This window comes from Astatotilapia calliptera, chromosome 4 (genome assembly GCF_964374335.1).
Source record: "Astatotilapia calliptera chromosome 4, fAstCal68.1, whole genome shotgun sequence".
NCBI lineage: Eukaryota > Metazoa > Chordata > Actinopteri > Cichliformes > Cichlidae > Astatotilapia > Astatotilapia calliptera.
In genome coordinates, this window is record NC_137425.1 from 19,886,268 (window position 1) to 19,912,500 (window position 26,233).

The 26,233-nt window shown below is 38.2% G+C and overlaps 1 pseudogene across 2 annotated transcripts; it reads left to right on the top strand.

Moving 5' to 3' along the window:
* The first annotated feature begins 681 nt into the window (after nt 1–681).
* Nucleotides 682–9,116, top strand: LOC113017980 (histone H1 pseudogene; annotated as a pseudogene). Of its 2 annotated transcripts, none has more exons than XR_013908535.1 (2): nt 682–1,522; nt 7,303–9,116. The product of XR_013908535.1 is annotated as a histone H1 pseudogene, transcript variant X2 (transcript). The 2 variants fall into 2 exon arrangements; XR_013908534.1 differs by lacking the exon at nt 682–1,522 and adding an exon at nt 3,510–4,346.
* Nucleotides 9,117–26,233: the final 17,117 nt, after the last annotated feature.

A 26,233-nucleotide genomic window follows, 5' to 3' on the forward strand; every position in this document is an offset into this window, starting at 1 on the left:
AACCTGAGCTTTCCTGAAACGAGACCAGGATTAAGCACCATTTAGTGAAGCTCTATGAAACACCAGTGTTTCCTTAGTGTCTGAAAGACACTCAAAAATTTTATGTGACTTCCTTGAAATTATATTTATGTATATTTTGTCTCTATGTGTATCAATTTGATGTAATTTTGAGATGTGCTTTTGAATTTACGTTTCATTATATTTTAGGTAGGTCATACCCTCAGCAATAACCACACTGACATGTTGCTTTTCACTGCAAACAGCACAGTAATGTGGGTAATTTATGTGTTTTGGGGTTGGTGGACAATGTTGATCTGTTTCACTGTTTTTTAAAGTTCAATTAGAGTAAGAGGAACTAAACATAAAGACAGACTTTATGTTTAGTTGATCAAAATAATAAAAATATGTGGAGCAGGATTTTGTACAGCTGCTCAGCCAGCATCAGACTGTGGGTGTCGAATACAGTAATAAACAGCAGAATCTTCAGTCTTCAGAGTGTTCATGTCCAGATACACCTGCTGTCTGTTGTTGTCTCTGGAAATCGTGAACAGGCCTTGAACTAACTGTGCTTAGTATTTGCTAGTAACATCGATAGTGGCAACCCACTCCAGTCCTTTTTCCAGTAGCCTGTCTGACCCAAACCATCCAGTAGTCTCTGAATGTGAATCCAGAGCCTGTTGTTAGATTTGTATTGTTGATTGTCATTTATGCTTAGAAATATTTACTTATATATGCTTAGAGTTTTGTAATTAGTTGTAGATTGGTAGAGGTTTTGATCCTTGATAGTCTGCAAACTTTGTGTGTATTAGACAGCACTTTGGGAGCATGAGAGGTCATACCGTGTCTTATTGTTTTATGGTAGGATTAACGTAGTTGCGTCTGTTCTAGTCTAAGTGCTCTTTGTTTAGATGAACTGCAGGACTTCCTCACCGTGTTATCTAGGATGAACCATCTAGGGTGAGGGGGAGGCTACCCTCTTCCTGACCAAGGATGTTTGACCCTTTGATCAGCAGTACACACACACACACACACACACACACACACACACACACACACACACACACACACACACACACACACACACACACACACACACACACACACACAGGCAAGGTACTCTTTGTTTGTATGTAGACGTCGTATGTTAATGAACCTATGCATATTCATGTAACCTCAATAAAAGGACAGTGTATGGGAGAACGGACGAGACCAACTGGAGTCAAGCGGTTGTCCGGTTCTCTCCCGTGCACGAGTAACATGAAGAAGGTTGCCTACTTGTGTCTTGCTTGCAGTGTAATTATATTGTCTTAACGTTCCAGCGAATAGGTTCAAGCTACAAACCTATCATTAATTGGTCCTTCGATGCCGGAGCCCTGGAATCGCATTCACCGAGGGGAGGAGGGACACGCTGAAAGACTGACGTCAGCCAGGAAGTTCCTGTGGATTCGCTGTATGTCTTTTCTCCTCGATGAATGGCGATTGGCGGGATTCGAGGCTGATATTACACGCTAAGCAACACCGAGTAACTTTAGAGTCCAACTCTATAACTGTACGTCTTCGCCGCTCAGTGGGGCGTTGTCCGTGGCCGCTTAGTGGGGCTAAAATTACGTCTTCGCCGCTCAGTGGGGCGTTGTCCGTGGCCGCTCAGTGGGGCTAAAATTCGCCGTCTAAGTGGGGCGATGTACAAGGCCGCTCAGTGGGGTTTTTTGTACAGAAGCATTAAGTCGCAGAGTTGCGCAGTTCGAACTTTTTTTGGTTCGCCGTCTTAGTGGGGCGAAATACAGACCGCTGTGTGGGGTACTGTAGTGAGTTCTCCACCGCTCAGTGGGGTGTTGAGAAGTTCCGCGGGGTCCAGATTGTGCTGGACAGTAGGCCTATTTTGTGTTGTTGTCATTGTCGTCGTCGTTGTTGTTGTTGTTGTGTGTGCGGAGCAGAACATGTGGTCTGTGACACCGACTGTTGTTGTTATCATGGGTTTCTAAGCAACCAAGAGTGAGTCGGAGGGAGACAGACGTTTGTGCTGGACTTTGCTCCTGGCAGCACAAAGTATTTATGTAAAAAAAAGAGAGAGCGACGGCTCCACAGCTGCGTGGGTTCACGCGAGCGCGGTCACGCGGACCTGAGCCGTGCGGTTAATCGCAGGCTTATAAATGGAAGAGATTCAAATGTTAGAAGTTTTCAGAAAACACACCAGCCTTGGAGAGCTGTGGAGAAGGCCAGCCCACATCAGCAGCACTTAAGATATGCTCTGGTGAATGGCTTTCCCCCCACCCCTTGCTGACACAATGTTTATTCTTTAGCTTGCCCTGATCGACAGCAGCCTGTGTGCCAGACCATAGATTTAATTGAGGTGGATAGTTGTTAAAAGTAATCTACATTAAGCTTGTGGTTGCTTAAATTCAGTACAATGACATGTGAGGTGAAGTGATATAGATAAATATTTAAACTCATGAAGTGCATAGAGGCACTTGACCTGTGTGGAAGACTGTCGCCTTATTATGAACCATTGTTGAGATGTAGAGCACACCTGTGAAAACAACTAATATGCTGAACCCTGTATGAAACATCTAAAAGTACATGATGGAGAAGCTGAGTTGAATATGTAAGTGTAAGACTTTGCCACTGTGGGCAGAGCATGCAACTACTGTGTGATGTCGCGTTGCAGTTTTGTTTTTGTTTTTTGAGCTGATGAGCAAGCTACACATTATCAGATCAAGAGCTGTCTGAGAACTACTCAAAGAGAGGGAAACAGAGAGTGTGCAGCGTTTCCATGAGCAGTTTTTCTGCACCTTGACTCGTGTGTGTGTGTGTAGCATCAGCATCATGTTTTTGTTTATTTGTTTTGTTGGATTAAAAATAATTAAATAAACTGGTGATCATGCTTATGGATCACCATGGCACATATCTCCATCCATATGGTTTATTTATGCAGATGTAAAAGTGAGTGTGAATGTGTCTGACATCACAGTGTTTTTGTGTGCTGTGCAAAAGTGATTGCCTCTGATTGTGAGTGAGAGCGGTGATTTTGCAGACCACCAGCTATTGTGAAGAAAAAAAAAAGAGTGAAAAAGAGACAAATTACTACATTGTAGACGAAGAGAAATAATCATAGGAAAAAGGTTTTGTGTTGATCAGCCGAAAAACAACTACAATGTCATTTTCTGCTTTTAAGAAAGGATTGTTCACACAAACACAGACAGAGAGAGAGAGAGAGAGATGTGTGTTGATTAAGCAGTGATGATAATAATGAACATGTTTTAGTTTGTCACTTTCAGGTGAAAAGCAGACCTGTATCAATTTTCCACATGCAGCAGTCGGAAGAAAGTTATAGTTTAACATCATTGGAAACATGCAGGCCAAGTTTCTGGCTGACTTATTTAAAGCGCAATGTGTATGTGTCTCTCAACCTCACAAGCAAGCAAGCTCTCACCCCTCCCTGAAGACAAGGAATGCAGCTCCAAAGCAATAACATGATAAAGAGACAGCATCAAGTCCTGAGCAAAAAAGTCCCAACAAGCAGCAGCAATGTGGATAAACAGCAGCAGAAGAAGAAAGCAAACCCATCTTCCTGTCTGATTGGATGAATTCCACGGAAGGGCGAGCAAGATGGCGGCGTGAAGAAGAGTTTTTGTTTGAGTTCTCAGCACGAGACACTTATTTGACGTCTTTCTGGCTTTCGGGACTTTTTTGGAGATCAGCGCGCTAAGCTTGCTGGATCTGAGGCCAGGTTCTGCGGCGGCAGCATGTCGAAATGCTCAAAAAGGACTGAGTGACTCGGGCAAGCCACATGCGGCTAGCGACATGAAAGAAATGGACCCTTCATGATGCGTTCAACGTGCCAGCGCTGTGGTGGGAAAGGCTCCATCATAAACACGCCCTGCGCCGAGGTTCAGGCCAAGAAGAAGAAGACGATGACTTCCAAGCCCAAGAAGGTCGGCCTCAGCGTGGGCGAGCTGATTGTGAAAGCCGTGGCCGCTTCCAAGGAGCGCAACGGCCTGTCTGTGGCCGCTCTCAAGAAGGCTCTGGCTGCCGGAGGCTACGATGTGGACAAGAACAAGGCCCGTGTCAAGACCGCCATCAAGAGCCTGGTGGCGAAGGGCACTCTGGTGCAGACCAAGGGCACCAGGACCTCCGGATCCTTCAAGATGAACAAGGCTACTGAGAGCAAAGCCAAGAAGCCCGCCGCAGCCAAAGCCAAGAAACCGGCAGCAGCTGCTAAGAAGTCGCCCAAGAAGGCAGCAGCAGCACTTCAGCTACTAGACAGGACAAAGCTGAAGGAGAACTGCCGGGACTGTTGAAGAGGGAGAGGACAAAAGAGTGAGAGGACAACAGAGTGAGAAGACTAGGTGAGAACACATAGGAATTATTTAATGTGGGAAATCAAAATTTGGGTTAGCAAACCTGGGGAAAAGAAAACTGACTGCTTAAGTTGGAAAATTGAGACGGAGTCTGAAACATTGCGAAAATAGAAACATATACAAAATCACACACACACAAGCAGAACATGCATTAACCCTACTAACAATTCCAAACACAAAATGACTCATGAAGACTCATAGCACATTAGTTAAGAAATGATTAAATAATAGCAGAGAAATGTGTAGGAAAGGCAGCTTTAAGAACATGCTCTGCTGGAGATGCAGCTCCACAGACATGCATTAGACCTGCCTAATAACACAAACCCATGCAATGAAAATTAGCTTGTTATCTTTCATCAGTGTTACAATAGTGTCAATTTAGCAGACACTTGTTATCAAATACTGAATTTATCCTAAAGAAAAAAATTGACTCTACAAGTTGCAGGACAACAATTTAACTTTTGTGGGAAAAAAAAAAAAAAAAAAATCCTGGTTTGATAAATCAGTGATCAGACAATAAATTTAGTGTTAAAATGGTAAATTGGGAGAAGCTTCCTGCTTGATTGAGGCAGCATAAGTAATTTACTGTATGAGGGAAATTGTCTTTTGTGATACTATTTTGAACATGCTTTTCTGTCGTCCTGTCAACTTAGTGGGTTAATAGCTGATATGCAAATTAGTTGATCGGTTTTAGATTAATGAAAGGTGATTGAATTCTAGCACGAGTGAATGAGATGTGTTGGAGTTTGTTGTGTGTTGAGTAGAGACTCTAAAACACTGAGTTTCCTGCTTTGATGTGCGAGTGAATCCTGTATTTAGATACACAACTCTGAATACGTCAGAACAGACTGTTTTGTGAAGTGCATGACAGCATGTCACATGTTTTATGATGAAGGGAAAAAGGAAAAATTGAATAAAATAGATCTGTGGCTTAAATGAGTGAAGAGCACAGACCGGGTGATTAAACTCATAGCTAATATGACATTAGGGTTATGTTGTGTGTTGTGCAGCTGATGGTTGATTTGGAGTGAATCTAGCTGATGATTTTTCTTTTGTTGTGAAGTTGAGCCTGCCGATTAGTATGATGGTATGATAAACCATGCTAATGGTATGATTTACCCTCCTGAGATGAGGAGCTTGTGTCATGACTTAACAAGGCCTTTTTATTTTGATACTTTCACAGTGCACTGAGAGTTTGGTTTGATAATCTCTGTTATTTTTTATTTTTCATTTTTGAACAAGCACTGATTTTTGCTTGTGAATTTCTTTTCTTTGAGCAGATCTGCAAGTCGGGAATTAAAAGCGTTACACGTCGTCAAGAAAATTGTTGCAAGTGAGTTTCTCCACATTTAAAATGGGTTCAGGAGGAAGCCACTTATTTGGGACAATTAGGAAATGAGAGTCCCCCCCCAAAAAGGATTCAACGAGGAAATCCAGTCTAAATTATTTTTCTTTTTGAAATAACGTCGTTTTGCTGAGCGTGGAAACGAATGCGATGATAATTTCCACAATTAGCAAAAGAAGGAACCACTGAGTGAATGAGTAAGAATTTTAAAATATCTGACTGACTGACTGAACATGATTGTGTGAAGCTAACCCCCACCTGACAAAGGTGCAGATGAACCCATGTGTTTCCTTTTACAGGAGCAGAAAGATGACAGCAACACTCGAGGTTGCATGATGATTTAACCTTTTAAATGCCATTTTCTGTGTCTGTGCATTTATCAGGTGTGTTATTCATAGGCTTGAGTTGCTCACAGAGATATCTGTGACAAAGTATGCATACGCCTGCGCAAGCGCTAATATTTGCATTTTCTTTTCTTACAGCATGCCAGTTCTTCATGTGAATTGATGATGCGATTTATACCAGGACAACTGGTTGATGTTTTTTCCTACTACAGGATTTCTGGGTTTATGTGTGAGGAAAACTGTGTTTACAGGTTATGAGTGGTGATGCTGTTGCATTGTGTTGATGGGAAAATGTGAAGGTTACTTTGATAATGTGAATAACATGTGTGAAATTTCCTGTGTTGAGAACTGGTGTTACTTCTTTCCACAGCTAGGGTTGACTTTATGGTGTTTTTATGGCACCTCTGGAACCTGTTGACCTGTGTCTGACCTCTGTCTGACTACAGTCAATGTGTATTGCTAATGTTAGTTTCTTTGAGAATGCTGTGGAAGATTCAGCTGAAACGGACAAGTGACATGAGTAAAACAAATAAGAGATACAGTGTTTCTGGGATAGTTTGATATGGGCTCATTAGCTGGCCACTTTTGAGCCCATAGTAATATATAAGTGGAGTGACTTTGCTTAAGAGCAGTCACCGATTACATTAATGTTGCCTGAGTACATGGGATGATCCATGTCTAAGGCGACTTATGAAAATAATTGTAGTTTACTGATTTGAGAAAACCTGCACATGACACTTGTCTTGCTGATGTTGAATGCTTATTACTCTTATGATACAATTGTTTACAGGTATGAAGTTTGATTTCACTTCCAGATTTTGCTTTCCAGGCCGTGATGGTGTGTATGCAGGCTCCTGGGAGAGCCAGGTGTTAAGCAAACTTAATATGCAACACACGCTAACATCTTTTATTGCAGGGTTACGGAGCTACTCCAGAGGAGATGCCCTGATGTTGCCTGGGACATGATCTAGCTACTCTTTTTCTTTAAGACAGGGATCCAGGTTTGGTGAGTTGACGCATGGGAATGTCCATGCGTCAAGAGGTGGAGTGCAAGGATTAACATTAAACAATGTTTACTATTATTGTTGCAGTGATTTGTGTGATTAGCCGTTTTATTTACAAATATTAAACCTATGCAAGTGGTGCATCCATGTTCAGATGAGGCTTTGATGGCCTATAAGTGAAGTTCACTGAACTAAAGAATGTGGTTTGATGATTGTTGACATGCTCTCCAAATAGAAGTTTTTCTTCTTAGCAAGGAAATACAGGTGCAGCAGTAATCTCCTGAGAAATCTTCAGAGGCCCAGTGAGAAGCGTGAACCATTCCAGGCATAGCTGACAGCCAGGCAGTGGTTGAGGTCAAAGGTCAAGCTGGTTGGGGCCCATCATGAGATCAGACCTTGGAGCCACAGCAAGGACCATGAAACTGCCTGCAAAATAGAGGAGAGGATCGTCCACAAGATGGGAGCTGAGGCCAGGAGAGAGGCTTCAGGAGGATCAGAGATCATCTTCAGCACAGCAGACATCACACAGAGAGCTGTGCTACTGAGTTTCCAGGAGATTTTAAATAAAATGAAAGATTCAATATTGACGCTGAGGAAGACGACTAAGGTGTACGACGTGCTCTGCCTTAAACCTTCAGCAGCGTTGGAACATGAAAACTCGTGGGATGAGGGGAGCGTGCCAAGCTCCATCGACAGCGCAGAAGGAGTTCGAGGATGACATCATGATTCTGTGAAAGCACAGGAACCAGAAGCTATGGTGGTGATGACAGCAGTTTCCTATGAACATCACCTAATGCTGTGCCACTATACTGTGCATACGATGACACTCTGAAGGCTGCTGGGATCATAACAGCAGTAAGATGACGGAACCCAGCACCCTTTCCACAGAGAGCTTTTTCTGCAGAGCGTGGACAATTAAGGAGTCATAAATATCCCCCTCACAGGACGAAGGTCTGAAGTCAGGTGATGGGGGCTGATAAGAGGCCATAAAACTAGAGTGCTGAGAGGTCTGCAGCTTGGAAATAGCTGAGACCCATGTTGACGAACCACAAAACCAACTAGTATGTTTGAATGTCTATTCTACATACATTAGGACTCTGGTCCTATGGACAGTGATGGAAACAACTGGAAGAGACATTCATGACGCCCTGCAGAGCTTAAACCACTCTGCAGAGAGACATGTGATGTGCACACCCGGAGGAAGCACCACCAAGCTGAGATGTTTTTGAAAATGTTACTTTCTTAGTTTCACTATTAAATTAACAATTTCTTTGGTTGCTCGTAAGATGCAGTTTGCCATGAGATGAGCTCAATGAATGGGGTAACTGCTAATACATTTATTAAACTGTGTACCTTTCAGTAATTTAGGGTGATTTGACATATGCTGAGTGTAAAAAGGTTTGCATTGAAACTGTCAGACATGAGGTATTCATACCTGGGAACTTTTCAAGCATAAAGGTCAAAAAGGGGGGAAATGTTAGATTTGTATTGTTGATTGTCATTTATGCTTAGAAATATTTACTTATATATGCTTAGAGTTTTGTAATTAGTTGTAGATTGGTAGAGGTTTTGATCCTTGATAGTCTGCAAACTTTGTGTGTATTAGACAGCACTTTGGGAGCATGAGAGGTCATACCGTGTCTTATTGTTTTATGGTAGGATTAACGTAGTTGCGTCTGTTCTAGTCTAAGTGCTCTTTGTTTAGATGAACTGCAGGACTTCCTCACCGTGTTATCTAGGATGAACCATCTAGGGTGAGGGGGAGGCTACCCTCTTCCTGACCAAGGATGTTTGACCCTTTGATCAGCAGTACACACACACACACACACACACACACACACACACACACACACACACACACACACACACACACACACACACACACACAGACACACACACACACACACACAGGCAAGGTACTCTTTGTTTGTATGTAGACGTCGTATGTTAATGAACCTATGCATATTCATGTAACCTCAATAAAAGGACAGTGTATGGGAGAACGGACGAGACCAACTGGAGTCAAGCGGTTGTCCGGTTCTCTCCCGTGCACGAGTAACATGAAGAAGGTTGCCTACTTGTGTCTTGCTTGCAGTGTAATTATATTGTCTTAACGTTCCAGCGAATAGGTTCAAGCTACAAACCTATCACCTGTACAGGTCAGTCTGTGGGATTCTCCTGGTCTTTTAACCACTTGTTCAGATTCTGTCAGAGTCTGACCATCAACACCTGTCAGAACAAGACAATAGTTACATGCTGTAAATGGTCTTTTTTTGAAAGACGAATGAAGCATTTCTGTTTTTATGGCCATCATGTTAAACTGTGTTAAAAATTGTGTCTGTCAACCCCATAGTATAAGAAAAGTAGAAAAGTTAAGTATTAAAATGATGGTCTTGTGATTTTTTCTTTACAATTTTTAGGTTCAAACACGTGTGTGAGTGTGATACTGTATGTTGTGTCTCACAGACCTGTTTATATTGCAGTGTGCCTGTATGTTGTCATATGGTCCTTGGAATAAGTGCTTTGTAAGTAAACGGCTTTTGCATCTTTTAACAAAATATTAATATCCATTCATATTAAAAATTAATATTAACACTTCGGATTCAAATGAAGTATTTTCAAGACTGCCTGTGCTCATATACCCAGTCCACTCTACAGCTTTTCGTGGTCTCTATCATATCCAGCCAATATTGCAACTCAATTAGTTATAATCAGATAGGATACGTGACATCTTCTCTCTCCTGCTAGGTCTTTTTTTTCTCAGAAGGAAACACGGTCTTCAAACTGTTCATCTGTAGATAGATACTGCTGGAATCATGTCTGGTGATGATGAATCTACCCTTGACAAACTGGGGGCAGTAGGTAAGATGACCTAAAGTTTCTTTTAAATCAATCCATTTCCAGGACCCTGTCTGACACAGACCATAGTGTAGCTGCTGGCTGTACAGTTCAACCTGTGTTCATGCCCACATCTCTTTGTTAACAGTTGAATTGTGAGACATTTTTTTCCTTTGTTAACCGTCTTTATAAGCATTGAAAGGAGTAAAGGACACAATGAAGAGATTTTTCTTTCTTTCTTTATTTGTGTGTTTGTTTTGTCTCCTGCTACTTCACAACCAGATTGTTATGTTGCTGCAAATGTACAAGCAGTTAAAGTGTTAACTGATGTGTTTTATTTTTGCTGTTATTGGAACAGTCCACTGTGAGTTTTCACTTCTGTTCTGAACTGACAAAGTGTAGTATTTGGTAGTAATTTTGTCAAAATCCATTTCAGTCCTTGTCTTTGCTTAACACATAAGATTTATTTTTGTTGAAAATAGATGTTTTTTCCTGCTGAGAAAAAAAACAGCAGGAGAAAGAAGAAAATAATGAAAGCATGACAAATAATTAAGGGTTATTTAAATTTCTGTCTAAAATGCGTTTTTGGTTTTTTTTGTTTTGGGGGAGGGGGGGGGGTGTTCCCAAAATGTTTGCTTGACTTCTCAAAAAGAAATAGAATTTTCATTATTTTCTCTCTGGGAAATACAGCAGCTGTAACTTTAGCTGGCAGACGCACTGTGTGACAAACTGCACAGAAACAGTTTCTGCGCAGTTTGATATTTGCTGATTTGATTGAATTTTTTTATTTGAAATTATCTGACACTTTAGAAAACATTACTCCATTTATACATTCCCTTGTTCTGTATCACCAAAGAGTGATGTTCAAGTACACGCAACAACTAATGGACCAAAAATGCCCTTTCCAAGTCTTTACATCCAACTTCAACTGCTGAATACAGCACTATAAATGATGCATGAATTACACGCTCTTGTTTCTTTTATTTCCTTGTATGCAATAAGTGCCAGTGATTTATGTGTTATTGTTCTGTCCATTTAAGCTCAGATTGGCTTGATGTTTCAAGACCTGCAGTGCTTATTTGTTTGTTCGATTTAATAGATTTTTAATATTCTAGCCTTTATATACTTCACAGAATTATATAAAAAGGAAAAAAAAACTTGAAATAAAAAAAAAATGATTTATAGTATACACTATTCAAATCACTCTAGAGGTGATGGCTTCTCCTCAGCCTGCAGATTATTGTTTAATATTCAAACAGACATGTCTACTGGAATACTGGCAGTCAGGTAAGAGAAATAACAAATCAGCATCATATGCTCCCATAATCAGATGTCTATCCTAGGAGCTACTTTTTATTTATTATTCAGTGTCAGCGTTTCAAACAGCACACTTCTCTCCACCCTAACCAGCTGATTCACTGAAATCAAATAAAGTTAAATAATTGTTTGGTGTGCTTTCTTCTGAAACCACACTTGAAACTATAGAATGATCTGTCACACTGACCTCTTCATCCATAACTCTGTGAATGTCTGCATCACAAATATACATGATGAAATGGTGTAATAATTTGTTGATATCAATTATACGTGTTAGTGTACATTCAGAACCTAAATTCAAACTAGGTGACACTGGATAAAAGATATTGTATTACTAATTAATGATGAAATTGTTTTACCATGAATGTTTAAAACATGTAGGAAAAAAGCCCTGAGTTTACCAAATATTCACTGGAGTTAGGAAACAGAGGAAGTGGTTTTTGTATGGCATTTCTATTGCTCTCTCTCACTGTGTCCCTCGGGCACAGTAATAAACTGCTGTGTCCTCAGTCTTCAAGCTGTCCATCTGTAAATAGACTTTACTGCTGGAATCATCTCTGGAGATGGTGAATCTACCCTGGACTGACTGGGAATAAGAGGTAGCATAACTATGAGTTGAAGTGCTTATAAAAGCAATCCACTCCGGTCCTTTTCCAGTAGCCTGTCTGACCCAAACCATCTCATAGTCTGTGAATGTGAATCCAGAGGCTGTGCAGGTCAATCTGTGAGATTCTCCAGGTCTTTTAACAACTGGTTCAGATTCTGTCAGAGTCTGACCATTAACACCTGGTAAGACATAAACAAACAAAAAAAACCCCAATGATAATAATGAATTATTCTCCAAATAATTAATGTTAAATCAAGATCAGGGGAAATCCTCACCTGCCCACCAAATAACTGAAAGCAGCAGTCTTGTCTGATAATCCATGATACAGTACTGCAAAGTACCCAGAGTTGTCTGTTATCTTCTCCAACAGATAGATAAGTAGTGGTGGAAGATGTTTTGCATAGACTCCGCCTTACTTAACTGAGGAGTTTTCACAATTTTTCAAATGAATACTTGGCAAAAAGGTTAACCTCATATCTGAAACTCCAAATAAGCTTGTTCAGCACTATGTTGTTCAACCATCAATAACACACTGAGCTAAAAACATCAACAGCTTGAAGTGAAGCTGGTTATTTAAAAATACAAACAAACACAGAATTTATCTTTGTGGTTTGAATAATGTTTCAGATAAATCAGTATTGCAGTTCCGCTGTTGAAAGAATGATGGTTTAATCTGCAAACACCCCACTGGCTTTGTGAAATAACTGCAAGAAGAAGGATAACAGTGAGTGCAACAGAAAATGAAACTGAAGACATGGGTAGCTGATGCATCTCATTGTAAAGATGCTTGCAAAATATTTTTTAGAAGAGACAACAGGGCACAACTGTCAGACATCAAACAAGAATTAAGGCAAGCAAAGGAAAGGATTGTAGTAACTATTAGATTTGTACGACTGGACAATGTGACTTCAATTGTTTTTTACTTTTGGTATTTAGTTTGAGAAAAGTATGTGCCATCCAACAGATAACATCACTGACACAGTCTAAAGCAGACGATTCTTTACGTTCACTATGTTTTAAGTTGTTTTTAAGTATAGCACTATGTTTCCCCCATAGCAAAGAAATCTATTGAAAGGAAAGCATGATGAAAGACAAGCAAAAATTAAATAATGCAACATACTATAGTAAATATGACTGAAGATAATGACACACTGACTCTCTTTTTGAAATGCTGCATTTGGATCTAAATTAATTAAACTCACACTCTCTCCTCTGTCACCTACACAAACATTTAATAATAATAGAAACACAAATAATATTGGTAATTTTTCTATAGATAGTTAACATTGCTAACATAGATGACAAATAGGAGTGTCATCTTTTTTTTTTTTGTAATACATTATGATGTCTTTCACCACACTTTGAAACAATTTTTTGAATAGTATTAGTTATACGTTATTCATTTCTTGTTTAGATGCAGGTGTGTGTGTGTGTGTGTGTGTGTGTGTGTCTTCAGAATATTTTAATTGTAAAATGTATTTATTCATCTATTGTTTTACTTTCTATACCCGTTTTCTATAGTGGTATCATACATTTACTTAAGCAAATGTGTTACAGTTTTTTGCATGCAAATTATTTGTTCCTTTTTCCAATATTTATGTTGCATCTCTTTTCTTTCCAATCATCCATTTACCTCAACTTATCTGGGCCAGGCCTCCCTTTCCCTAGACACCACCTCCACTTTATCTGGGGGATCACTGAGTTTTTCCAAGGCCAGCTGAGAGACATAATCTCTCCGGGGCGTCCTGGGTCTGTACAAGCCATCCTCCCAGTGGGACGTGCCTGGAACACCTCACCCAGGAACAATGTTCCCTCTAATTTTTCATGTGTCTGAGCGAACACACAAACTCCCTGAGTGGACACTTGGACCACGGTGAGCAACATTAGACGTGTGCACTGTGGTCACGCCAGCATCGAATCCATCCAAGTTACATGGTTTATTAAAATAATCAAATTACAGCATTTACATTTATGTTAGACTACTTTTAATTAACTGCTTTAGCCCACTTACAATGAAAATGTAAAAAATCTTGTTCATAACACTATTGGAAGTAAAAATAACTTGAACTCCAACTTTGAAAACACAACTTTCTTTTTTTTTCTTTTTTCTTTTTTTATAAAGCTCTGACTTGTATTATGAGTCTGAGTCTGTGGTCTGGGAGAGAGTCCTGTAACTCTCTGTCTGCAAAATACAGGATATAATGACCAATGCTGGGCAACTAATGATATAGTTACTTCTTCAAAAAAGTAACTGAGTTATGCAAACAACAACGTTTTTTTCAGCTGTTTACCTAAAAATGCAGCCAAGGCATTATTTTAAATAAACATTTCAAACTATTTACAGAACAATCAGCTGTTCTGCATCAAATTTGATGCCACACAAATTATTTGTGCCACTCCAAAAAATAATTTCTGTCCACTATGAGATAAAGGAGAACAACAGCGTGATACCTGCAGGCCTGACAACAGGAGATGTATCACTCCTGTAACACCTGTAACACTCAGTAGTCACCTCATTGTTCTGACACACACAACAAAACTATTGACTACACTACACACTAACTACACAAGATTTGCGCTAAACATCGCAAATCTCTCACATCTCAAAACAACTCCTAAAACTTCCCCCTTCCTAAACATCAAAATGCCATGTTGCCATATCATTTTTTGATTGGTCGACATGGTACATTTTTCAACCAATAGGAAAGGGCTTTTTTGGTTCCCACGTATGTGTGTTAATAATAAGTTATGTTGAAAATACACATCCACAGAGCATCCATTCCTTTGGTTAAAAATATTAAAAATAATGATAAGAATTTAGGAATTTATGTTTCTATTTCCATTTCTTCATTAAATAAATTTACAAAATAATGATTCACATAAATATTGTTAGAGTGAGGAGATTCTTTAAAATCATTAGTGGTCAGGGAGCTCCTCCCCACAAATGAGCTCCTGCAGTGTCTCAACTAATGTTGAGGCATTGTGAAGATTTTCAGGTCTACAGGTTCAGGTCTACTGATGTTTTGTTTTCTACTGACTCTCTGACACAGTAATACGTAATAGTGTCAGTTGGGGAGCTGCAGAGAGAATAAGAAACCTGACAGTTGATGGTCAGGTGTTCCCCTGGCTGCATAATAATGGATGAGACTGATATTCTGGAATCTCCTCACAAAGAAAATGTGCAGAGTTTTATGGCTGAGGAGCTAGGAAGCTAAATTAGAATCAAACAAATAAAGCATCGATGTCACTCTAACTCGTTATAGTAAAGGCTGTTGACCATTTTTTCACCTGAAGGCATTCACTTTGTTTCAGATCCAACTTCTGCAGGTTTTAACTACAATTTTTGTTCATACATTGTTTTACTTTTCCTATTTATTCTATATCAAATACAAATGCAAATACACGTTACTTTAGCTTTAGCTAAAACATAATTTGAAGATTTTTGTGGACAAAACTTTTGTTGTTCTCTCTGTTTGCAGATGTCAGACACAGAAAAACAGAAAATTTTAACACACAGACGCATTTAACACATGCATTTTACTTAAAGGGATAAGAGATATCATTGAAGCTATTTTGTATTGATCTTTGTTTGTTTGTTTGTTTGTTTGTTTGTTTGTTTGTTTGTTTGTTTGTTTGTTTGTTTGTTTGTTTTAATCATAAGCCCTTTTTAAGGCCATTAGTGGTCTGATAACTCCTTCTATGGTTGATTTACAAATGTTCAGGCAATGTGAGGTTTTTGTTCAGGTTGTCGGTAGGTGGAACAGAGAGAGACTGACGAGAGACTGAAGTCCCCTTCCCTACATCTGAGAGAGCTTTGTTATCATCTCTTATGTTAATGGGTCAGTTTTGACCCATGTATTAAATCAGCTATAAAATACACTAAAAACGATAATAAGTTATCATCCAATTTGTTTCTCATCTTTTGGTTACCTTGTTAGGCTTCCTTATCCATGAAAATGTTGGTTTTAATACTTTTGGTGTGGTGTTTTTTGTCACTATACCTCTCGATTTCAATTTAAAAAAAATAGTAAAATTAACCTCAAAAAATCATATTACTTAATAAAAGGTTTTTGTGTTACCTGACTATTACTGAGGGGTATAGGACACATCTCTTAAATAAATCTGTTTTATTGATTTTTTTCATTTTAATATTAATGACTAAAATGACATCTATGGTGTTACGGGTCAATTTTGAAGAAAAGACAAAAAAATGTTTGGTTTTTTTCAACAGTAGACCTTTAATATAAACTGAAAAAAAAGAAAAAAGTCCACTCCTCCTTTGTTTTGGTTATAGTCGTGGGTAATTGTGGGCTTTTTATCACTTCCCAATGATACAGCTACACCTTTGTGAAGTTTCCTTTGTGAAGTTCTTGTCCGAGGTCATATCTCGTAAAAAATAAAATAAAATATCACAACTGATATTGTGACCCTGCAGTCCAGTGGTCATATCGAGGACCACACATTTTCATTGGTTCTTCTCAGGGGTGCCACTCACAGCTTTGACTGTGAAAATCTGTACATTCCAGGCATAGTTTATTTTTGCATCACAGGCTTCCCAGATTTTTCTGCCGTATTTCCCTGCCTCACTGGGTATGTATTGCCGGAAGGGGCATTTTCCTCGACAGGTGGACAAGACGTTCATCCACTGTCACCTCTGGCCCTGGGATGAACATCAGTGGAAGAAGCTGCACCCATCTCTCCCAGACATCCCTGATGGGAACAAGCTTGTCAGACCTCGGTCTGGTCTCTCTGTTGTCAAATCTGAGAACTCTTGAATCAAAATGATATCAAATGTGTGAAGTGACATCGTTGCCCAGAAAATATTACTGCCTGTCAGTGGCCTCAATGCAGCATCTGTACACTCCAGCAAGAAGAAGAACACCAATGAAACCATCCAGGTATTCCGCATTATTATCTTTCCACATGTCGCCATGGACTTTTTTTCTTTCAAGGTTTATCATAGTAATGATAATTCTTTTTAGTCGCAATGGCATAAATAGCTCAAAACATCTGTTGATGTAACTGGCTTTGGTCAGAGCAAACCTTGTAGTTCCAGGAGTCATTTTGATGACATTTGCAGCAGCTGTCCTGCCATGTACATCATGAGGTACTGAGCTCCAAAAGATCTTACCATTTTTGGACTTGAATCTTTCAGCAGGAGTAGCTTCAGCGCCAGCGGCCTCCACCTCTGATCAGATGTGTCTGTGTGTTCTGGATGATAGTCCACATTGTCTTCCTCCTTAGAAACCTGCCCATCTCATTATGCTGCTCTGTGTCCTCTCCTTCATTTTCACTAAAAATGTGATCCAGAACTTGGCTCACTGTCAATCTTCTTCTCATTTTTGTATACTGCACATTGTAAATGTGCACTCTGGAAGTCAAATGGCCACTCAAATGAGTGAATTCACCTCACATGTCTTGACATGCCCGTCTTTATTTTGTTTTGTTTTTGTGCAGGTATACTGGAAAAGCATGCAAAATAAGAATCCCCTAAAGCTCATATGATTAGGAGAAGAGCTTGCTGTCAGTGTTTTAGCTGACAGTGCACTTATGATTTCAGTTTTGGCTTTAATTATTGCTGTATACTCATAATATTATAACTGGGTCAAAACCGACCCTAACAAGACAAAGGTCATGATTTCAACTAGGGCATTTTATAATTTAGTGAAAAGATTTTTATTTTTTTTTATTTTGTAGAAATAGAGATTCCTGACAAATTCAAAAAGCCTTGATACAATAAACAAATGTATGTAATTTTTTCTGCATTTGAAATTTAAAATGGGTCAGTGCCGACCCTAACACAAGAGAAAGTATATTTACTAATAGTAAATCATCTTTATTCATAACCAAAGAGATAAAGGAGAAATGAGTCTGAGAACAGGAAGGGTAGACAGGAAAAAACACACCCCAAAAGAAAACCATTGGCTGCTCTATGCCTCAGATCAAGTCTTTTCCACGCAGGCTGTCTGATCCAGGCTGTGTGAAAGCTGCCAAAACATAAGAGACCTGACAGGTGATGACAACATCTTGTCACGAAAAGATTGGCAACTCGAGAGGTTTGGATAATTTCTGTTATTCTATCTGGATTACATACCTGGAAATCATATCAGCTTCATTATTTTCGTCATTCACCGAATTGTGTGTGGTTTTTTTTAAAAGGCAGCATTTACAATAACTGAACGACTGAATTTACTCTGTTGTTGCTCGAAACTAATAATGTCAAAAGTGGAAGATTTATTTTTAAAACAATTGATAATTTCTTGTGTATTAGCAAATACTATAAATCCTAATGGAGGTGATTTATTAAAAGATAAACAATTCAATGGGCTTCCATGTAGACTAAGGTTATTTAAAAATCAAAACAACATACTGGAAAAAATTATTATTTTTCCTTGCTGTGCAGGTGTACTGCTAACATACAAGATTGTGTAGTATGTAGTTTGTTTTGTCATTTTTCATTTGCATAAAGTACCCTTGATGTTTTCAGTTTCTGCAGATGTGTGAGAACGAAGATCTAACATAATACTATAGGGAAATAACTTCTGAGGAACTGAAACTGTGTGTGAAAGCACGGTAGCCCTATGAGCTTATGAATATACTGTACATGTGACCAGAGACAGATAAATATGTAATATTATTTATTTGATTGTTTTTTATGTTTGAGTTACTATAAGAAGCAACTGATGGTGAATTCAAAGCTGTACAGTTCAATGCATGCAGCCCTCCAGGTCTTGTAACCACTGATTCATAAACGGATTATATAAAGTACATAAATAACATTTCATTGATTTGAACTGTTGTCCAGTTTGGTGAGCCTGTGTCCTGTGTGTAGCCTCAGCTTCCTGTTCTTAGCTGGAGTGGCACTTGGTGCGGTCCTCTACTATTACACATTTGCTTAAAGGCTGAATATCTTGTGCCTTCAGAGATGCTGTGATGAGTGATTACAACCAAAGTATGTTGAACTTCTATCAGCTCCATTTGGTGATGGGCTCTAACATCCAGCATAAACAAGGCATTTTCTCCTAGAGAACTGTCACTCACTGGATAGTTTCAATTTTTCAGATCTGTCTAAGCCCCAGAAATGGCTGTTTGCTCCTTTGCTTGTGTTTTTGCTCACTGTGTGTTTCCCTGTACAGACCTTCCCTGGAATCCCTTACTGGAGTGTGGTTTTGGATGCCTGTTCTCGCTGACCCCTGGAGCCAATCCCCGCCTGCACTTTGCCTGTAGCACATAGTTGGTGATCACTTTAAACACATTATTGTCCCAATGGCAGGATTCAAACACTTTAAACTAGTGCTGTCAGCGTTAACCCATTACGCAGTCATCGCGATTAACGTGATTAAACCCACTCAACCCGTCTGGAGCGCAGAATGGACAAACTTCGGACAAACTGCCCGAAACGTGTTGACAGAGACATTCCAGGGATTTTGAGTCAGTCTGCGCTCCAGATGAGTTAATTGTTAATCGTGTTAGCTGAGGTGGCGTTAACGAGCTTAAGCTGCATTAACGCGTTAATGCCGAACAACCCCTCACAAGGGCTAATCTGTGTTAACTCGTCAATGGGGATTTGCCAGTTTTGACAGGTTAATGTTCGCGTTAACGCAATTAACGCTGTCACAACTACTTTAAACATGATGAGAGATGAGGCTCTAAGGCTCGTATCAGGAGTATCACTTATGCTATGATGCTTGGTGCCAGAACAAAATTTGCTTTATAAATGATAAATAAAACGTTGAAATCAATCCTAGAACATAAAGGAATTTAGTAAAACTCTGGAATCAGTGTGGATGTGAGAAAATCTTTTTATTCATAGCAGAAGGGAGGGGATTGTAGTAATCATTAGATTTGTATGACTGAGCAATATGATTTCTTACTTGTTAGATATTCAGTTCAAGAAAAGTATGTGTAAAACTCACAGTGTCTAGTAGATGACATGTCTGAGACAGTCTAAAATAGAAGAAATTTTAAATTGTTTTAATGTTTTAAATCATTATAAACCAGTATAGCTCTGTGGCATCTGTCCATGATCCATCTGTCTTAAGATATACTATAGTTAAGGTGGGGCGTAGATTTTGACAAATTGATTCTCTCCTTGCTCCTCCTCATGCTTTAATAGAGGGTTTTTAAATAATTTGCTCTTTTCTTTAATAAAACAGTAATTCAACTCACGTTTAGATACAGGTGGGTACAGAATATTTTATTTGCAACATTTATTTATTTAGCTAATGTTTTACCTTTTGTACTTGTTTTGTGTAATGTTGTCATATCATCTTAGGTCAATTTGTTACAATTGTTTGCATGTAAATTATTTGTTGTTTGTATTTCTTTCAACAATAACAAAATATTAAACAACATTTTCTTATTATTCAGTGTTCAGTTATACTGTGAAAAAATAATAATAGTTAAATTATTTATTTCTTATGAAATAAGTGATTCACATGAATGTTGTAATATTGTTAGAATGAGCAGTCTCTTTATATCTTTAATGGTCTGAGAGCTCCTCCTCTGGTTTCTTTAGTAATGTTCAGGCACTGTGAAGTTTTTGTTCAGGCCTACTGATGCTTCATGTTACTGTGACTCTCTGGCACAGTAATACACAGCAGTGTCTTCAGGCTGCACATTCGTCCCCCTGAGAGTGACTGTTTTGCTGGAAGATTCCAAGCTGATGCTGAACTTGTTTTTTAGTGAATCTTTGTAGAATGTTGTCCATCCAACTCCTGCCCTTCCAATCCACTCCAGTCCTTTTCCTGCAGGCTGTCTAATCCAAGCTGTTAGGTAGCTGCCGAGAGAATAAGAAACCTGACAGGTGATGGTCAGGTGTTCCCCTGGCTGTACAATCATGGAGGCTGGCTGTGTCAATGTTTCAGAATTTACACCTGCTAACAGAAAAGTATATTTCATAATAAATTATCAAATTGCGCTAAGAAAACTGAACTATTGATTGTGAGAAATCCAGAGAGACTCACGTGATCCAGCTAACGACAACAGCAGCAGCAGAGCTACAGAAAACATGATTTAGGTTGAGACTGATATTCTGGAATCTCCACGCAAAGAAAATGTGCAGAGTTTTATGGCTGAGCAGAAAGGAATCCGAGTTTGCATAAAATCAAACATACAAAGCAGCTTTGTTGACCTAACTCTGACTCATTAAGGAGGCTGTTGACCATCGTTGTATGTTTATGTTATTAAACAAATAAGATGTATTTATATCCTTATTTGTGCACCAGAAGCGATTCACTTTGTTTCAGATCTTAAAGACTGTTTCCACAGAAGCTTTAAACAGTGACATTTATTGATTCATACATTGCTTTACTTATTTATTTTCTGTATCGTCATGGAAATACACTTAAACATGTTTGGAGAATTTTACAGACATACCCTGTTTACAGATGTCAGACACACAGAAACAAAGAGCTTACAGAGAAAAATAGCTGCTCAGAAAATGTAACATATATACTTAGGTCTCTTTTACATGTATGTATGCACTAATCTTAATTGTTGAAAAGCTTTTTAAAAAATGATGAATCTTTGTGGCAGTAAGTGCAGTTACAAAATGGTTAATTTTATTGTGAAAATAAATAAACAATTTTCACCATTTTTGTGCATCAATAACATTTTATGTAAAAGAAAATCCATGTGTACCTTTGACTTTTTACAACTGGCAAACAAAGACACATTTCTTTTCGTTAGGAACCAAAATGCACTTAAATATGAAGAGGCAATAATTTGTGTCATGTTATTTATTTTTTTCATTAGGTGAAGACGCAATTATGAAATTTACATAAATATTTTTAGAGTAAAGAAAGTTGCTGTTTTTTTTTTTTTTTTTTACTTATTATTGTTTTTTAAATCATGAAAACTTTTTAATATCCTTTTTGGTCTGACAACTTATTCTTTGGTTGGTCTTTGGATGTTTGGTGTCATTGTGTTTTTCTGGCACAGTAATACACAGAGGTGTCATCAGGTTGCTGAACTTGTTCTTTAATGAATCTTTGTATGTAGCCCATCCAACACCTGCACTTCCAATCCAGTCCAGTCCTTCCCCTGCAAGCTGTCTGATCCAAGCTGTCCAGTAGGTGCTAACAGAATAAGTGACCTGACAGTTGATGGTAGGATATTAACAAAGCTCTGAAGTCTCAGAGGCTGACTGTGTCAACTGTTCACACTTTACACCTGTAAACAGAAAAGCATATTTCATAGAAATAAACCATCAAATTTCTGCTGCTAAAAAAAGAGGGCTGGTTGTGAAAGCTCTGTTGGGGTCATATTAAGGCAAGATAGAACAAAAAACCAAAAACTAACCATAAACATGGGTGATCCAGTATTTGTCTTTGTGTGTGTTTATCTGAATGAGTCCATGAGCCTCTCTCAGCTGACCTGTTCTGCAATACATATGAAGAGACTGAAGACAGTTTTGTAAGTACTCCACCTCTTCATCAAAGAAATAGTGTTTTGATTCACTCACACGTAGCATACATTCATTCTCAGATACAATTTGCATGTGTTGCTTTTCATTGTTAAAGCACTAAAAATGCAGTATATCATAATCTAAACAACGCTCAGGTAGCAATTACACCAGGTGGTGACATTTAGCTGCTAACAAGCGAGACACTCACTCAATAAAAAATACAGATTAGAATAAAAATGCGAAAGAGTATCAAAGAGTAAAAAGTAAGTAAGAAGTAGTATTGTTGTATTAAGAAAAACAACTTATTTATAGCCTTGAGAAGAGGAAGTGAAAAAAACAGAAGAACAGCTGCACAGATGAACATTTCTGCATATTTACATGCATGTCATGCTTTCCTTTCTCCTCAGTTTGCATGTTTTACTGCCACCTGGAGGTAATTTTTAAATATTTTATAGTCTTACTTTCTTCAAAAGTATATTTGGCACAGTAATACACAATAGAGTGATATTGCTGGACTGTACAAACCTGTGGAAACAAATTTAATTTCAATCGTCACCTAACTATTCAGTATTTCTTTTGTTTTTAGGAGTGTGAATCCACTAAAGGCTCCTTCCAACCTAAACATTAGAAGTACAGAAAAAAAATATGGATTTGAATAAATCTCTACAACAAGGTGTTGGTGTTATTGTACAGCAAGTCAGTTTTCAGTCCTCTTCTGAATTGACAAAGTAGATTATGGGCCGGCAGTTTGTTCCAAGAGTTTAATATGGAAATCATTTCTGCTGTCAGGCTCTTAATCTCAAGATACTGACTTCTGCTGGAGTGTGAAAGCAGTCAAAGCAGTCATGATAAGACAGCTTTGAAAAGGACTGCTATAGCTAGCAGAGTTTGAGCCTGTATTCATCCACCCAATCCACCCCAGAGCTCTCACTGGTCTCTGTCGTATCCAGCCAATAGTATAACTTGCTGGGCTATAACCAGACAGCATACATGACATTTTCACTCTTTCTCTCTCCAGGTCTTTTTTCTCTTTTTAATCTTTCTTCCCAGTGTAGTAAACTGGATATGTTACATTTTTATCTCTGCTTATACATATTTTTCTAGTCAGAGTTTTCTCACAGGATATTTAATATAAAAATCATTCTTTTTCTAAAAGTAGGGACATCTTTTTTTTTTCTTTTTTGTTGTACTGATGAAAACTGTTGGAGGTTGTACAGCAGCTCAAATAACTCAACAATCACTGTGAGTTTTTGGTCCTGTGCTAAATTGGCAAAATATAGTATTATTTAATAATCCACTTCAGTCCTTTTCTAAGACCCCATCTAACCCTCTGTATCTAATTTTTTACTGTACATTAATTGAAAAGCTGTAAAAGTTCATCTGTGTGACTCACTAGAAGGACATTCTGGTTCCTGGTTCTCTTCAAAGAAAACTGATAAAGAAAAAAAACATCACTTTCTGTTAGTAAAACTGCTCTATCATCATCATCTCAACATCTCGTGCATGCTATCTCATTCTCACATCCAGCCTATTCATTTATGTCCTCTGTAATACATATTTGTTTTTTGTCTATATCCTTTGACTTATTTCAGCTAACCCAATAAGTCCTGATGTTCTCAATAGAGAACAGCCTGGCTTTTCCAGTGATATCTAATGTGTTTGGTTGGCCTCTTTTAGCTCCAAAGAAGCTGAAAATTAGAAAATGTTAAACTGAAAGGTGACTATTTGAGGTTTTTGTACAGCTGTTCTTCTGTTTTCTGTCACTGTGCTTTCTCGGGCACAGAAGTAAACAGCAGAATCTTCTGCTGTCAGGCTGTTGATTTCAAGGTACTGTTTGCTGCTGGAATCTTCTTCAGTCATGATGAAACGACTTTGGAAAGAACTGGCATAGCCAGCAGAGTTTGAGCCTGTGTTCATCCTCCCAATCCACTCCAGAGCTCTCCCTGGCCTCTTTCGTATCCAGTGCAAATAGTAGTCTGTCGGGTCATAACCAGATATGATGCATGACAGCTTCACTCTCTCTCCAGGCCTCTTCACCTCAGAGGGAGACTGCTCCAATTTGATCTCACTCCAAACTCCTGCAAGAAAAAAAAGAAAAACAAATACAAAAGTTATCATCATAATCAAAGTATTGTCTTCCTGTTTCAATGAATGAATCCTTTTCTTACCATGGAAACATATAATGAATAATAAACTCCAGGAAGTAATATAATCCATAATTTAGAACACTTTATAATCAGAATGTTTGTGCAGTTAAAACGTGTCCAAAGCTGTTCTGTAAATACACTAAATGAGAACTGATGATGATGTGTTTATATCTGAGCAAAACTTTGCATAGACCTCCCACAACAGGAGCTAATTGGTATTTCAAGAAAAAGATAAAGACATAGAATATCATGAACTGTCTATTTTTTTATATTTATTATGTCAAATTTTCTGCACATGAGACAAACTATCACTAAATATTTTTAAAAAGTCAGTCCCACTTTTTATATTGTGTAACCGTTTTCACTGGGGTTTATTGCACCTTATCTCCTCAAACAAATGAAAGAAAAGGAGTAATACTGTTAAATTTAAAATTTTATTACTGATAAAATGAATCAAAACACAAAATGAGCCTGTTTCAAGTCAAAGAATAATCAGAAGTGTGACACTGTCATCTTCTAAATTATATTTACAGTAATTGCTTATTTTTGAAAAAAATAATAAAGCAACGCTCTAACTATAATTATTTTACATGGTGCATGTTACATGGCTCTGATCATCTTTTAATGAACAAATTATGTATTTTAATTATATAGATTTTAAAAAAATTATTACTCAAATTAAACTTGCTATTCTGTCCTCAATCACTGTGCTTTGTCGGGCACAGAAGTAAACAGCTGAATCTTCCTCTGTCAGGCTGTTGATTTCAAGGTACTGTCTGCTGCTGGAGTCTTCTTCAGTTACGATGAAACGATCTTGAAAAGAACTGCCATAGAAAGCAGAGTTTGAGCCTGTGTCCATTCTGCCAATCCACTCCAGAGCTCTTCCAGGTTTCTCTTGTATCCAGTGCAAGTAATGGCTTGTCAGGCTATAACCAGACAGCATACATGACATCTAGACTCTCTCTCCAGGTCTTTACATCTCAGAGGGAGCCAAACTCAAAATGAAGAAGAAATAGTAGAAGCAGTGATCATCACAGTAAGTTAGTTTTCAGTAAGGTGCTTAATATGAGGAGGAGTCGAATTTAAACATTAGCTCTCTTCAGTTCAAAGTTCAAATAGTAAAAAACCCAGAAGTGACACGATTGACTACAGAGTCCAGAATCACTCATCAAATTTGTCTTCAGTGTTTTAAAGAAAACATAATTTGCCATAATTTAAAGCTGTTTATAGTCAGAGATTGTTTTTCTGGTTAAAAAAGAAAAGAACTGCAAGAAGTTCTGTGATCAATAAAATAACATTTGTAATAATGGAGCAAAAGTTTGCATAGATCTCCCTCTACAGGAGAAATTTGGTATTCAAAAACTCATTTACACAGATAAGTATTTTATGTGATACAATATCATGAGTATTTTTGTCGTAATTCTTAAACATATAAACACCATGAGAATCTCATTCTCAACTGACCAGATTATTTACAGAGGGATGGTTTGTGAATGCTGCAGGATTGATGCGATGCTGATCTACATTTCTCATTGCTCTGCATGCAGTGCCGGAGGAATCACCAGTATATTTTTGATGATATATTTCTCATGTACTGTGGATAATTGCTATCCAGAGTTAGACCTTAAAGTGTTTGTAAGGTATAATATAGTATGCAAAATTAATAAAATATATGTTTTACTTTACTGGGAGTGAAAAAATATTCTATAAAGTGAGTTTAAAATTTTATTTAAGTGAATCTAATGAAACCATCAGGATTTTGTACAGCTGCTTAGCAACTTCTGTCACTGTGGGTGTCGAGCACAATAATAAACAGCAGAATCTTCAGTCTTCAGGCTGTTCATCTGCAGATACAGCTGCTGTCT